This window comes from Chanodichthys erythropterus, chromosome 8 (assembly GCF_024489055.1).
Source record: "Chanodichthys erythropterus isolate Z2021 chromosome 8, ASM2448905v1, whole genome shotgun sequence".
NCBI lineage: Eukaryota > Metazoa > Chordata > Actinopteri > Cypriniformes > Xenocyprididae > Chanodichthys > Chanodichthys erythropterus.
Window position 1 is genome coordinate 17949476 of NC_090228.1, and position 16905 is coordinate 17966380.

A 16905-nucleotide genomic window follows, 5' to 3' on the forward strand; every position below is an offset into this window, starting at 1 on the left:
TCAGGTTGAGTGTGAAAGTAATGAGAAAGTGGTCTGAGGTGTGTAGTGGAGTAACCAGTGTATTGTCGGTGGAGCCACAGCGTGTGTAGATGAGGTCCAATTGGTTACCTGATTTGTGGGTAGCTGAGGTAGCCACTCGCTTGAGATCAAATGAGGCAAGCAGCGTGTGGAAGTCAGCAGCCTGAGGTTTGTCTAGATGGATGTTGAAGTCACCAAGTACTAGCAGAGGAGTGCCATCCTCAGGGAAGGATGAGAGTAACACATCCAACTCCTCCAAGAAGTTACCTAGCTGACCTGGGGGACGATAAACAACTACAACATGAATTTTGGTAGGGTAGGTGATGGTAATTGCATGTGATTCAAATGAGCCATTTTCAGAGAGAGATGGTAAAGGATTGAACTTCCATTCATTGGATATAAGCAAACCAGTACCACCACCCCTCCCAATCTGGCGTGAGGTGTGAGAGAAAGTGAAATTAGAGGAGAGGGCTGCTGGTGTGGCAGTGTCCTCTGGTTTGATCCATGTCTCAGTCAGAGCCATGAGATGGAGATCTGAATAAGTAGCAATAGCTGTGATGAACTCTGCTTTGTTGACAGCAGACTGACAATTCCAGAGCCCAATCGAAATAGAAAACAATGTACTAGGTGACATGGGTAAAGAACGCAGGTTGTTATGGTTGCGCTGCTTACAGCGTGTAGCGTGAGATTTACGAGGGTTAGTAATAGTGGGAATTTGGAAGCACATATCTAAAACAAGTCAAAAGACAGACAAGAACACACTGTATAAAGAGGAAAGAAAGAAAAGAGCAATACTCAAGTGTTTTGTCTGTGTAGTTGCTCGGTGGAGTTGCACAGGTAGAGTCGCTGGTCTTTACACTCTTCGGTCTTCACACGAGGAGGGCTTCACATGAGGGCTGCCGCGTCCGCGGTACACTGTGCACTTATACCAGCTTATTACAACGTTAGTTCAGCAGGCCACGCCTTACTGACTCAGAGCAAACGAGACCAAACGCGATTTGCCACGTGACCTCAGTAAACAAGCAGTAAAGCAACTATACAGCACTAAAATCAACTAGAAACGACAGCAAAACACTTACAGTATGCAGATCCTCTTGTAGCTTCAATGATTCTCTCTAATGAATGCTAAATAACAACTGGGCCCCCCTCCCGCCTCGACCTTCTTCTGACAACCGATGATATGGATCCGGACAGAGTCTCTCCCATCCCGGTCTTCATCCTACCGTCTCGCGGCGCCGTCATTTGTCGACTCGACAACAGTCTGCAGTACGTGCCCACCAATGAGTGTAAGTTGCCTTGTATGTTTATGTTATAATAACTAGGTAGTCCACGGTAACTACTAAAATTTGCAACCTTCTAACGTGATTCTTTTTATATGCATCAGTATGTATGACTCATAGAGAAGTCAGTTGAGACGGCAGCTCTTGCGAGTGGGTGTGGTTTCAGCGCCGACAGCGGACACGCCCCCAGCGTTTGAGAGCAGAGAATACTGCTAATTTTTTCGAGATTTTGATAACTTATTTCATTTGCTTATAGATTTTTTTTAATCATTCAAATTTGGCTGTGTGGTTAATAAAACATTTTTCTGAGGTGTGACAAACTCAGAACACACACTTTAATATGACTTACAGGGACTTTAAAGGCTTATAATTAAATACCTTACCTTACATAACTTACACTCAAAAACAAAACTTTTGTATGCAGTTTTATATTTGTCTACAAAACAAATGTTAAATATTTAACTATAAGCCTGTGGATCAAAATTTTAATCCAGCATGCATGTGAACTCCTTTAATACTGTTTAAAAAGCATTTCAAAATGCACCTCAGGAAGTTGAGAGGGTAGAAGTAGAAGCTCAGATATAGATTTAAATCACTCCTTAACTCCCAAATGTCGTGCCATTTCATAGTTTTGATGGACAATAAAGAAGTAAGGGATGAAAAGGAAGTTCAGATGGAATAAGGGCACTGATAAAGACATCTTCACCCAGTCCCTCCTGCTGCCTGCTGGCTCTAATTTAATCCCCCAGACCTCTGGTGCCAGCTGCAGTCCTGAGTCTAGCCAGACCACTGTCACCCAAACCAGATTAACAGCTCTAATCTACAGGGCTTTCAGATGCTGTTGTCGCCATGCTCCTCACTAAACCCACGTACGCATTAAACATCCAGCTAATCATTCGGCCCAGGCCAAAGATAGACTTATAAATTAATAAGATTGAGCGCCTAATCCAGTGATGGATGTTTTGATCTGGCTGGTGTAAATCAAATCGCATTTGATGGAAAATCTTTCGTAAGCACGTGGAGCAGGAAAGTATTTTGGATTCTGAAGCTAGTTGCAGGCTGACGAATTCTTAGAATCAACATGAAATTGTTGAAATGATTGTGAATGACATCATACATGCTGTCAAAATGTAGTAACTTGCTTTGCCTATGAAACTGCTTTCATTTTCAGCTGACATCAACGGTGTGCAAAAAACAACAACAAAAAATGTATCTATATAATTACAAAATCAGATTCATCTTAAAGATTTAAAGATTCATCTTAAAGATTCATCTCCTGAGCCACTGTCACTTCATGTTACTTGCTTACTCAGTGTTTTTGTGTTTTTACAATGGGGTTGCAATTGTTACGTTTGAGTTTACAGACAACACAAGAAAGTTTGATTTAAACTTAATGGCCCGGTTTCTCAGACAGGGCTTAGCCTAAGCTAGGATTAGGCCTTAGTTCAATTAGGATACTTAAGTAGCTTTTATAAATGCACCCTAGAAAAATATATTACTTGTGTGCATTTGGAGAAAAAAATGGCAGGGACATATTTTAAGGTACAGTATGTCAGTACAATTTGCTTTCAGTTAGAACAGCTCAAAACATGCATTTTAGTCTAGGACTAGCTTAAGCCTTGTCTGTGAAAGCAGGGGAATATCAAGTAAACAAGAACACATAAACAAATTACAAGCAGAAGCACAGATAAAGACAATAGAATAAAAAATACAGTTTATAATAACGTTCAGTTATAAGTTAATGATGAACTTATTTACTCATTTACAAAACATGATTATATGTTCATAAATGATTGATAAGTGATATGTTAATATTTTATGAATGTTTTATTAATTCAGTTATAGGTCATTTATAAATTATCAGATAATGTTCAAAAAATCATATACAAAACATGAATATACATTCATATATGATTAATAAGTGATATACTAACATTTTATGAATGTTTTATTAATTTGGATATAAGTCATTTATAATTTATTAGTTAATGTAAATTAGTTAAGTAAATTATCATTAGTAAAATGATCAGTATATGATTTATTGATGAAGTTGTAAGCTGGTCTGTGTTCAAAAGCACAAACATGCAGGTACAGTATGCTTAAGCACTATTTTTAAGAAGAGTAATTTATTTGTTCTGAGGTGGATAAACATTTATAAATGCCTTACAGTCAGGTGATTCCCGTGGATTATTTTAAATCCTTTCACTCATCAGGACAGACTTGTGTTCTGTGTGAAGTGTGTCGGGTCTAGTGATGAAGTCATCCTCTGATCCGGATTTACCTTCCACTGAAGCTCACATCAAGTGCACAGAATTAAACGATGTGTCAGTGTGTCAGAGAAGACAGCTGTCTATACCCTCACCAGTCAGCACTTACACTGCAGTACACTCTACAAAGTATTCAACACCTGTTATAGATGATGTGTAAACGCATGAATAAATCATTTACATGTTTTCTGCATCCCCTATTCTATAGTGTAAACTATTCTTCACTTGTAAATGTGTTACGTATCATTTGTAGACATTTCTTTCCTGTTACAAATTATTTGTATATGTATACAAGTCATTTATAACACTTTATGCATCCCCTATTCTAAAGTGTAAACTATTCATCACTTGTAAATGTATTGCAGGGTGCTTCTTGCTTGTACAAACGCAATGTGACGATGTGAAGAAATCTGCGCATTTTGAAAGAGAGAGAATCATTTGTCGCTATTTGTGAAATTACGTCGCGGAGTAAGAATAACTGATCATAATCTAATTACTGTTCTGTTCATCTGTGTGGATTAATTTCCTCATTCAGCCCATAAGTTAGAGTGAATAAATTTTTGTGGGCATTTCCCGCATTGTAAGGACAAAACTCGTTGGAATGAATAAAAATATGCGCAACACCCGCATTCTGAACTGAAATTCGAGCCCTGTGCATGCTTATTGTCTCACTGACATTGACTTTGAGATTAACCCCTTAGGTATCGAAATTTGGTATCAAACAGCAAGACATTTTTTAATACCCAGTGGTATCGAGGCAATTCAGCCTGTGCCTAAAAAGTATCAAACTCGATACACAGCCCTAGTCCTACTAATAGGTAACCAGGTTACCTTGCTACCTGGTTTTTCAACCCATCCCCTCCAAACTTGTCCAAAACCAATAAAATGGGTTGCAGTTTCATGTTGACTTTCATCATTACCCTCTGTATGTTCATCTAAGAGCTTTCTTTTGGCATGTTGTTGGACTCATTGGAGTCATTTTGTGAAGATAGTGTGTATGTGACTGAGTTTAAGTCAGCAGGAGACTTATACACACACACAGAAAAATTCAGAGAAACAGATGGACAAACATTTTTAAGAGCACAAACAAAGAATCCAACGAGTATATTCAAATGCTGCAAGAGTGAAATTTCAAGGGATCTCATTAAAGGGGTAGTTCACCCAGAAGTGAAAAATCTGCCAACATTTACTTACCCTCATGTAGTTTCAAACCCATATAACTTCATTTTTCATGTGAAACACAAAAGGTGAGTCTTAGAATATCTTGTCCATACTTTTGAATACAATGAGTAAATGACAACTGCATTGTCAAGCTCTAAAATTTTGGGGGAAAACATGACTTGTGGTCTGTATGACTTGTGCACTACATAGTCCTCTGAGCTTTCGTGTGGAACAAAGAAAAAATTTGAGATAAAAATCTTACAAGTTCTACTCGAATGAGATCTTTTCAATAAATCGGTTGATCAGTTTACAAAACCAGTTTGGATGATTGTTTACAAATTGGACTGATCCAGGGGGCATATTACAGAAAGATCTTAACTACAGAATCCTATCTTATCTGTTTGGTAACCATGGTAATTTCAGTTAGGACCTCATTTAGGACAAACACTATTACAGAATGTCATTTCTTAAGTGCATAATCGTATCTTAACTATGGATAGGAAACCATATTACAGAAAAAGTATTACAGAAGCATACTAACTCGACAAAAAATCCTAAAAGCTGTCTTAACTTTAGGACAACCCCACTGGTGTCCTAACTTGAAACCTATTTAAAATCCAATGGTAAAAATCACAGTACAAAAGCCTTTTTTGAGAATGGTGTTACATTTATTAATTATCCAAGACAAAGAGCAGCGATGTTTAATGGTGGAGAGACTTTTGGAGGACCCAGAGGATGTGCTGCGCTTTAATGATAAAATATTTCCTTATCTTCGTGAGTGAGCGAAGGTGAAAACTTTCGGAATAAAACAGGCTTTTTAACTATGACGAGCAGGGCGCGCGAGAGCCGTGAGAGAACGGCGCGCGGCCGGTGGCGAGTGAAAATGAGCATCAGCTGCGCGTTTCATCGGTCTTGCGCCATTCTCTTGCGGCTCTCGCCCGCCCTGCTCGTCAGATTAACGTTACCTTTTCAACGGAATTTTGAGTCTCTGCCGCATTGGAATTAAAAGCGCGTCGTTGTTTCTCCATTTTGATTTTGGTTTACCTCAGAAGCAGTTTGCGCGTCTTTGGTTGCTTGGTTACAGACCTGACAGTTGATTACTGAACTCGATGGAGCGGTTTAAGATTTCTTAACTACAGATAAGATGAGATTTTGTAAGATAGGATAAGAGTCCTAAATCAAGTTAAGATTTGCTTCTGTAATACGAATTTGTGAAAAATCCTAAATTAACTTATCGTATCTTAAGTTAAGACCTAATGTAGGAATGTTCTGGAATACGCCCCCTGGAAGTTTAATTTAGTGACCAGGTTGCAATGGTTAACAGCACACTGGAGGGGAAATTATAAATGAATAATAACTTCAATTTTGTTATTTTGTGTTATGATGCGGTCACATTTACTGTTCGACAAATTTTTGACTGTGAAATCAAGTCATTTCAGTAGGAATCCATGCAATCTGCAATCTCATGTCGGGTTCAAGCTGGTCATGCAGATTCACCACATTGACCAGCAGAATGCTGCTTGGTTTAAAAGCATACATCGCTACACTGTTGGTCCTTTTTTGCCAGCTAAATTTGCCAGCATTTTCATTTTTGAGTGATTTTAAATAGTAGGATTCGAGTAATTTAAACATACAGTACCAGCTTCTTGCAAATGTCAGATTTTCTGCACCCCCCAACACTACCAGTAGGCAATTTCACACCGATATCGAAGAACAGGTCTGTTCTGAACACTTTATGCCTATTCACAATATTCTTTAGATCTAATCTTGGTAAAGTATGACTACAAAGCGTATGGCACTCCTCTAGACTAGTTGTTCTGCACCTCTCTGATATCTCTCTGTATTCATGAGCGCACACAGGGTAAACCACATGCTAAATAGTAGGGTTGGGTGCGTATTACAGAAATTTCATGCGCTTCAGCGGGGTGCAGCCTTTCGCATTGAAAGCGGCGTGCTTCTCCATTTCAAGCGCATTGTAGTTCTTTCACAATGGCTTCTGCTAAGCGTACCTCTCATTCCCTTTGCATCTATCAGGCCATCTCTAATATGTCTCACCCTCTCACTTTTGAGAGAGGCAATCTGAGCTAGATCAACTGTAAAAATGCATTTCTTTCCATGCTGAAATGACAAGAACTGTGCGGACTACCAAACAGTAGCAGATCAAATCACAATACAGAAGTGTTTCGCATATTGCAATAGAAAATCTAGCAATCACTTCAAGTTGTTGTTAATGTAATCCGGTTTTTGTTTTATCATGAGGTTCCATGTGGTGTTCATCTTGGCACTCGAAGCAAGACAGCCATGCACTGAGAGTATAAACGTACTTATCCTCTCTTATCCATTTCGATTTCAATGGAGGAGTTATAGAAAGTAACAGTGTGGAGACTGTATAACAACAATGGGTGAGTACATTAAGTAGGATAAAACCCACAAAATCCTCATTCAATTGCATATAGATGTCGCATTAGCTGCATCTAGGGTGATATATTGGGTTCAATAGCATCTGAAGTACCTCAGATTATATTTTCAGTTGAAATGATGATGCAAACAACTGTGGCTGCATCCTATTCCTCACATACCACACCGAATTAGACATCGGCTTTAATAAGGGTTTCCTAGCAACCGCTGAAGCATCTCTTTAACACAAAGTTAGCTTCTCAAGGCTTTTCAAAAATGAGTCGTGCCCAGTATATATTTTTTTCTCTTCCCTCTTACCTTTTCATCTGCCATCTGTCACCATTCAGAAATAATCATTTCTCACCATCCAAAAGGCAGCTATCACTCTTTAAACATGAGCGCAGTGCATTTTTAATCATCATTTGCATGTTAACTGTAATCACACATTGCACTCAACTCTAGGAATCTATCCAGTTTGCTTCTCATTCATTTTACATATCAAGTCACATGATAATATATCTAGCTTCAAGCTTAAGTGTATTGTATTTAATTTAAAATTTTTGTCTTGGGTACAGAAATAGTCTCTTATTTTGATGTTTTCAATACAGACAGTGTTTCTAAATTTGCATGATCTAAGGCAGGGTTCTCGCTTAAATCCACAAGGCCGGGACAAAATTTCCGGGTTTTCCAGCCTTGACTACATAACTACTTAACCATTGTCCTACTGCACACCACAATGATTGATTGATTGATTGATTGATTGATTGATTGATGCGTCCCAATTCGCGTACTTGTGCACTATTCTATGACGTTTTTAAGTATAAATAGTGTAAGAAGTGCGTTCACACAGAAAATTCCAAAAAGAAAAAGTGCACTTTAAATATCCGGATGATGCACTAATTTAACGGAAAAAAAGTGTGGAATGTTGGACACTTTGTGCACTTGACTGTCGCAGCTTTAATTACGTAGTTGAGGGGAATGGAGGATCAGACTCTGTTGTTAAATGACAAAATAACCTTATACAATTCACGCACTACATGGATGAGTGCATAGTGCACAAGTACATAGTGTATAAGTGCATAGTGTAAAGTGTGTCATTTGGGACGCAAGTAAGGTCACCTTTTTTCAGAAAAGTGACTGAAACACATTTATTTGTGTTTTATATCTGAGGTCTCTGATAGCCCAAATATATTTCACATTTTTAAAAAATGATATTTGGAATTTGAAATTTAATTCATAATCATGTTTAGGAAACATCATAAAATAACTTGATTTTTCAATATAACATATTTTTACCCATTAAAAGGGCATTGGGATCTTTAAATGGTTAAAATGTGCAGTTTTAACCTACTGTATGATGATTACACTCACAATAAACTAAATATACTTTTTAGAGTGAGCAACCAAAGCTTTAGTATCTGAATTTAGTGGGTAAAAAAAGCATTTTCACAAATGTAATTATACACTTTCCAGTTTTATCCCTTCATTCTGTTCCTCTTATGATAATGTCCATCTGAATGATGATTTCCACAGAGAGACACAAGGACAGAATGAGCCCAATTGGTCTCAATTGAGTACAGTGCGAGAGGGGCTGTACTCATTGCCGTGCACCTGAAGAAGCCAAATAATGCATTTTGATTGCATGATTATAGCGGTGGCTGATTCTGAGTGCTGTCATTCTGTCTTAATGGGCTTGCCGAGAGGACTGTGTTCAAATTCATATCTATAAAGGGCATAGAGCTCCTCAGGGGGACGGCATCTGTAGCGTTAATGGTACTCCAGGAGAGAGAAGCAGGGGGGTGGATATCAGGGGCCCTTGGACAAACAGCAGAAGAACTGGAGCTAGCCTTGGCAACCACTTTGTTGATGAGGCTCAAGCAAAGCTCTTACAAGAGCTCGAAAGCAGATTACGCATAGTAGATTAGCGTGTGCCACTAGTTTGGGATTAGGAGCACTGGTTTAACCAGATTAGGAGAAGTAAGGATGGATGCTGAAGAGTTAAACTAGAACTATGTGGTGCATTTTTAGTAAGTAGGTGAAAGTAGGTTACGAGGTAATAAATAATGTGCAAATGCAAATTAGTTTGCATAGCAAACCAGGACACTAGAAGGAAAAGCTATATTACTCTCTGTGCATTTAATCAAAGGATCAGCAATGTGTGGGCTTTTCTAGTCACATTACTGCGTTTCTGAACGATCAACAGTTTTATGAGTTACTCCCCAAGGCTTTTACAATACTGATCTATCCCTCCTAGGTAGCTAACATATTTCCACACAGATGTTTTCCCTCCTTAATTATAGTGATCTATATTTATTTTCAGCCATTGGATGACAGCAGTCTGGACTATAAAGTAATGCATGGTTTGTAATTGCAGGTGGGTACCATGATTTTTCTGTGCTTTGGACTGTGCGCTATCTTCTATGATTGCTACCTGCAGCAAGAACAGCTGTGCTTCTGCTGCTTCACTGCTAGTTTGTCACCCAGGCTTAGAATGAGCTGATCAATCAGACCAAACCCCACATGCCCTATTCCTCAGGTCTTGAAATCTAAAAAGAAGTGAGATCTTTAGACACTCAAGAGGTGGGCAAGTTACAGTTAATAGTTTTCATGGTGGACGCTTGTGGACCTATTTGAAGATTACGTGTTTTTTTTTTTGTTTTGTTTTTTCTTGTGTTAATGTATTTCCTATTGGTGATTGGACAAGCCCATATGATGTTTTTTAAAAAAAAAAAAAAAATAGTTACTGTATTTACTTACCCTCTTACACAACCAATAACCTTTTTATGCCACAGTCATGAACCATGATTGGCTACGTACATTTGATGGTTGGAGACTTACATGCAGGGTTGCCAGGTTTTCACAACAACACCCGCTCATTTTGCTACTCAAAACTAGCCCGAAACTAGCCCAGTCGTGGGTGGGTAAAAATCGCATTCTGGGGGTAAAATTCACATAATTCGCAGTCCAGGGGCTAAATATCATGTTATTTGGGGACACTTCAACCCACAGGCATAAAAACAACCCATGGCAACAGTGTTAAAATAGCCCAATTTGGCGGGAAAACTGCGGACTTGGCAACACTGCTTACATGGACAAGCTGATGTCATCAATATGGTGGTCCATTTTCCTGTGGACAGCAGTACACTAACATATATATTAACGTTAAGGCTAGTAGACAAAGTAGACTTTTGACTGAAAGCTTTATTATTGGGCCTATTTAATTTTTAAAGGTAAAAATGTAATTTTTGTCATTATTTTTGTAAGTCTGTGTGCAGAAATTACACCCTTCACCTTTAATTAATGTTGGTAGTCATACTGAGGACAATTCACCAGTATTCACCCATTATGCTAAATAAAAAAGGCTTCCATTATCTTTAATCTACCTCGAGTAATTTTGTACACCTTTTTTCTGCTGACAAAAGCAGCACTGCATGGGTTGGGAAAATAAAAAACAATAATTGAATAGCCTTAATGTCTCCCCCCTCAGTCAGATCCCCATAGATAAAAACATCCCGCATTATTTCCAGCTGAATAGTCTTTTTCGTTGTGGACTTTTACTTTACAACATCATAGCAAACTGTTTTGGTAAATTGAATGTCATGCATGATAACACAAATCTTAAGACTAGCTAATATAGTTTTAAAACAAGTTGGAGATTTTTAGATCAGATGCATAGTATGTGTTGATCTACCAAAATTCAAGCTGCTTTAAATCAGCCTAGACCGTTCCTGCTGGTAAATGACAGACGCTTTTTCAGTGTGATTTGCATGTATTCACTGGTGCTAGAATCTGCAGGTAGGCGTCTGAGCCAGGCGTTTTTTTTGCTGTGAAATGTCACGCAATTGATATGTATGACAAAGCGAGCGTTCCAGACGGCATGCCTTGCCATCAGAGCAGACCGCTGGCTTGTTTTTCTCCTTCATCTGTAGCTGCATGATTATCACTGCATTTTGATAACGTGCGAGAGCAATACTGAGTGACAGCTATGGCTCCTCATCCACAACCGGATCAAAACTGACAGCTAGCTTCTGTGGGATGGTCCCTTCCTCCTTCATGTGTCTGAGGACACACAGCCTGGGAAAAAAGGAGGAAGGGCGACACAGAAAAAGTGTCTGCATTTAATTATGCCATCGGCTTCAATAGACTGTAAACCGGAATTGATGTGTTGAATTTAATCTCCGCCAAAGCGTCCGTGCCTCACTGTAGTGTTTAATAAACGTGACTTTTCATGTTAGTGCCTTTCAGATTTTTCCTCGCCTGGCAAACAAACAAAAGGACATTTAAAAGGGCTGAATTAATTGTGGTGTTTATGTACTGACCAATAATTAGAGAAGGAACAAAAATATAATTGCAGAAGTGCCATGCCCATTTTGTGCCATGCCCAAAAAAGTCCATCCATCCATCCATCATAAACATACTCCACATGGGTCCTTCACAAGGCATATGTTTATGATGGATGGATTCACTTTCTTGAGCTTCAAACTTGTTGGCCCCATTCACTCCCATTATAATGCTTGGACGCATTAGGATATTTATTAATATAACTCAGACTGTGAGTTAGTCATACACACCTAGGATGGCTTGAGGGTGAGTAAATCTTGGGGTCATTTTCATTTTAAAGTGAACTAATGCTTTAACCCTCTGGGGTCTGAGGCTAATTTGGGGTCCTGGAGAAGTTTTGACATGCCCTGACATTTGTGCTTTTTTCAGTTGTTTATAAATATATTAATGACAAAAATCTCATTACACACATTGCACTTTATTCAGCACAATCATGTTTGTTTTCTTTATTTTGCAAAAAGCACACCATTTTGTTTTGTGTTGAATGTAAGACATTCCACAGTTTTTAATGATATACAACTCTTATTTGTACGTCCAAAATTGCACACTGACAAGAAAAGAGACAGGGACACCAGTATCCACTTCCCAACAAATTCCCCCTTTAAACTCCTGTTGAACTGTCCATAGCTCAAGTATCATAATTGGATGTTAACTTTCAGGCTGGTGGTGTGAACAAACTGCAAAATGAAATTCAGAAGATGAGGCCTGAGATTTCCATATTAATAAAAGTCACACAGGCTGTTTTCTAGGTTTTCATCTGAGCGCCGGATATTATGCCAGTGTTCCTGCTGCCAACCGCTCCAGTAATCCATTGTCCAGCCCATTACTTCTATTTCCACTTTTATTGAATAGATTGTGATCACATCTTATTTAGAAATGCATTTAGGGTTTGCCCATTTACCTTCTGTTTGTGTTGCATAACAAGCATTGCAAAGTAGCTTTTAATGGAAATGAGGCTGGCTATCTCCACAAAACAGGCTGCTTGAGAGATGGGAGATTATGTTGGCCTCCATTTTGTTTTTAGGTAGACTTTTCTGAGCAATATAATATACAAGATGTGGGCACTAAGTACCTGCATAATTAACCCTCTGGAGTCTGAGGCTGATTTTGGGCCCTGGAGAAGTTTTGACATGCCCTGACATTTGTGCTTTTATCAGTTGGTTATAAACATATTAATGACAAAAGTGTCATTACACTGTATTCAGCACAAACTAGGCTACCATAATATGTGAGGAACATGTATGTACATGTTTGTGTTTTTAAAGGAATAATGTTTATGCGTGGTTATTGAAAAAACAAAAAAAAAAAGTAACTGAAACAATACCTAAAAATGCATACTAAATGTTTTTTCACAAGACTTTTGAGAATTGTATATTTTAGTGTAGAGTTTTTGCTTCAAAATGATGTGGAAATGATCCTCCCTACTCTGACACATAAAACATTGTATTGATTTTAAATTTCTAAGACACTTTTTGTTTAGGTAGGCCATATGCGAAGAGGTGTGACTCTTCATGAATAATGAAGTGATTTACACCTGGGGAGATTAAGACCCTGCCCCTAATGAGCCGCATAATGAGCCATTCAGTCAGGAATGTGACTGAGTCAACTAAGAAAATGCAAAGACAAGACATATCATTGTTTTTTTTCTTTTTTATTTAAAATAAAGTTAACAATATAATCCACATATAAACTAGGGTCAAAGGCACATTTTTTGTGTATACAGGCAAATAAAGGTAAGGTTTATAAAAAAAAGCCCACTTTTACACCCTATACATAACCTGCTTGATCACATATAGATAATCTTTGCAGCCCAATGGTCAGTGAGAGGTGGTGAACAGAGAATCTGAACAGTCACACATCTGTGTGCCATTTTTGAAAACAGTTCAACTGAAGACACAAGTAAATGTCACATGCCTGGCATTTCCAAGGTGTGTCTTGCCTTTTACCAAGCTGTACTTTGCAAAGCGTGCAGTTCCGATGACCAGCGGTGGCATTATTCCTTGCATCTGATGTCAGCTCTGCTCCTGGAACCGGTACATGGTCACTTTTGGTCCGTTTTGGAGCTGCTTTCTGTGACGACACACCACAGAGCTCTGCAAATATATTATCATCAAATATGAATCTTATTAATATTATCATCAAATATTATCATCAAATATGATGATTTGCTACTTATGAAACATTTCTGAACAATTGTAAACAATAAATGTTTCTTGAGCTGCAAATCATCATATTAGAATGATTTCTGAAGGATCATGCGACACTGAAGACTGGAGTAATGATGCTGGACATCACAAGAATAAACGACTTTGTGAAATATATTCAAATAGAAAACAGTTATTTTAAATTGTAATAATATTTCACAATATTACTGTTTTTACTGTATTTTTAATTGAATAAATGCAGCCTTGGTGAGCAGACGAAACTTATTTTAAAAACATGAAAAATCTTACAGATTTCAATATAGGCCTACCATATAGTGGGTAAAAGTGTACTTACTCAACTGTGTTGCTGCGTGCCCTCCTAGTGGGAATTGCAGGTGAATGTGAGAGTGATGGATCCACATTCCTAAAAAAAAATGTAAAAAAAACCCTGTTATTATTAGCATATAAGATAATACTCTCATACCATTAGCTATGCATAACTGACAGGAAAGTAACAGGTATACAAGCATGCTGTATATGTCTGTCAATTGGCCATTACCGGACAAAGTGTGCGAATGTGTAAACGTTTACAGTCTGCTATATCAGTTAGCACATTTAGCAAATAGCAACATGTTCGCGCATTTCACAACCAAGCATATTTTAGCACATTCACGCCTATCATATACGGTACTTAGATACGCTATATATATATTTATAGATAGATGTAAATATAAGGCAAATATAGATGTACGCTTGTATATAAAAAAAAAACACGTCAAATAATTTGAGTATATCAACAGAAAAGCATTCTATTTATAAGCATTTTTATGAGATAAAGTTATATATATATATATATATATATATATATATATATATATATATATATATATATATATATATATATATATATATATATATATAGATAGATAGATAGATAGATAGATAGATAGATAGATAGATAGATAGATAGATAGAAGTAAATATAAGGCAAATATAGATGTACGCTTATATAAATAATTTAAGTAGGCCCTATATCAACAGAAAAGCATTCTATTTATAAGCGTTTTTATGAGATAAAGTTATATATATAGTTATATAGATAGATGTAAATATAAGGCAAATATATGTACGCTTATATAGAAAAAAAAAACACGTCAAATAATTTAAGTAAAACTAAATCACTTACTCATCAGAAACTGTATCTTCAGCTGGATCAAGTCGCTCTTCAAAATGCAGACGTTCATCGTCAGAGTCGTGTTCTTCTTCCGAGGAAAGAGTGAACTTCCTCACTGTCCAGGACCATCTGAAGAGCCTGCTCACCTGTGTAGTGTGCCATCTTCCAAACGCGAAGGACAGCGAATGAATCTGATGAAACTTGATGCTTTTTAAGACGCTGTTAGGGGCGTTTACAGTTTGCATAAATCGCCTCAGCACATTATCTTATGAATAGAGCGCTCTGCGCGTGGGCGGGCACACATTAAAGATAATTAGGTCAGACAGGAGAAACAGTACCTCTCTTTACTTTTATACTGATTACATAAAGGGAGAATATTTGTTTTAGAATTTATTTGTTTTGTTTAAAAGTAGACACTTAAAGCTTTCCAAAGACATATCTCTCATGTCCATGTAGCATGTATAAGCCATCTATTTTAGTTACTTTTAGTGACGTTTTAGAACGATGTTTGCAGAGACGGAGACGGCAGGACAGCACACCCTGTATATTTTATTTATTTTTAAAAAGCACAAAGTTTTATTTTGATTGTGAGTGTACACAAAAAAAAGAAGACATTCTATAGTTTCAATTGATATATTACTTATGTCTCTATGACAAAAAATGACGGAGTATTTTAAGTCTGTTTTGCTGCAATGTGAAAAAAAAACTGCAAAACGCGCCGGCGCGTTTTTAGACCTCAGAGTGTTAACTCATTCAACTAATATATTTCAATGGATGATTCATTTTCCGTCCCTGTTCCAATTTAGAGTACGGTTTTCTTTGTAAGATGCATGTTAATATAAGCAATTTTATCCAAGAAGCTGTGAGCTTTGAGCATCTCAATGCCCTCTCAACTGCACGGCCCCTTGTTGTGCTTTCTTTAACCAAATGAAGTCAGACCAGTCAGGTCTCCCACTGTGGCTCCGTCTCCTCCCAGCCTGTGCCACTTTGAAGTCTGGAGTAATTAGCCGCTGCCTGTGAAGTAGCATCGCTAACTGTGATGTGCAGACTCCATTTTCACTGATAATGATCTAGGAAATGTTCCAGCACATTTGTTATCAAATGCATTGAAACTCATGACCGGAGTCTTTGTGAAAAGGCATCCCAACTGGCATCAGAAGGTCACTCTGGTGAATTCAACTTTGATGTTTTACACTTGCATAGTTTTTTTTTTTTTTTTTTTTTAAGGAAATTAAGTTTTATTCCGTAAGGACACATTAAATTGATCAAAGGTGACAGTACTTGTTCAGAAAAAAATCTGTTTTGAATCAATGATCCATCCATCAATCCATCCATCCACGGCAAAACTGTTTACAACATTGATGATACGAAGAACTGTTTCTCAATCACCAAATCATCATATTACAATGTTATCTGTAAGATCATGTGACACTGAAGACTCTAATAATGATGCTGAAAATTCAGCTTTACTATCACAGGAATAAATTACATTTTAAAAATAAAACATGAAACAGTTCTTGATAAATTGCAACGATATTTTACAATATTATTGACCCAAAGTTGGTAGTGTATATATTACACTTTGCATATAAATATAAGGTGTAATGTAAGCACTTTCTGGATATAATTATGCTTATTCTGAAATGGTTACAAAATCTTAAAAAACAAATAAATAAATAATTCCAAGTGTTTCTTATGAATTAACATTTAAATAAACAAATAATCAGTTTGTTTTTTAGCTCAAATATTTGAATACAATATTATTGTTTTATTGTAATATTAATGTAATATATACATTTAAGTACTATATAAATATTCGAAACTTCACTTCTAGGGTTTCCTATGTCAAGCACCTGCCAGTGAAATAAATGGTAGTGCTAACAGATGCCTTTCTCCAGGTATTCTATTATAGGTGTGGCCATTTTCTTAGCTAATCATAAAACCCTTACAGTATGATCAAATAATGGGTTTGCTGACATTATGTTGGCTGACATGCCTTTGCAGGTTGGTGGTTTAGGGCAGAGGAAATGTAGTTGTAGTCTAGCTTACAAATCGCTTACAATTCCTTGACATCTAAATTGCTTGGCACTAAACACTCACCTCTACATTTCTCCTTTGCTCAC

General features: G+C 37.3%; 1 protein-coding gene and 1 long non-coding RNA gene across 7 annotated transcripts in view; one reads left to right on the top strand and one right to left on the bottom strand.

Annotated features, from left to right (window-relative positions):
• Nucleotides 1-16905, top strand: part of syt1a (synaptotagmin Ia) — a 226822-nt gene that overhangs the window by 60818 nt on the left and 149099 nt on the right. For 2 of the 6 annotated variants that reach the window (XM_067392189.1, XM_067392191.1), the window contains exon 1: nucleotides 7034-7128. The exons of the other annotated variants lie outside the window; for them this stretch is intronic. The gene's annotated coding sequence lies outside the window, so the exon portion shown is untranslated. Of the gene's footprint in view, nucleotides 1-7033; nucleotides 7129-16905 lie in introns of those variants that run through there. 6 annotated transcript variants of the gene reach the window in all.
• LOC137023957 (uncharacterized) lies at nucleotides 13435-15508 on the bottom strand. Its single transcript, XR_010895603.1, has 3 exons — nucleotides 14795-15508; nucleotides 13964-14032; nucleotides 13435-13557 (listed from the first exon to the last, which is right to left on the bottom strand). It is a non-coding gene; the product is annotated as an uncharacterized lncRNA (long non-coding RNA).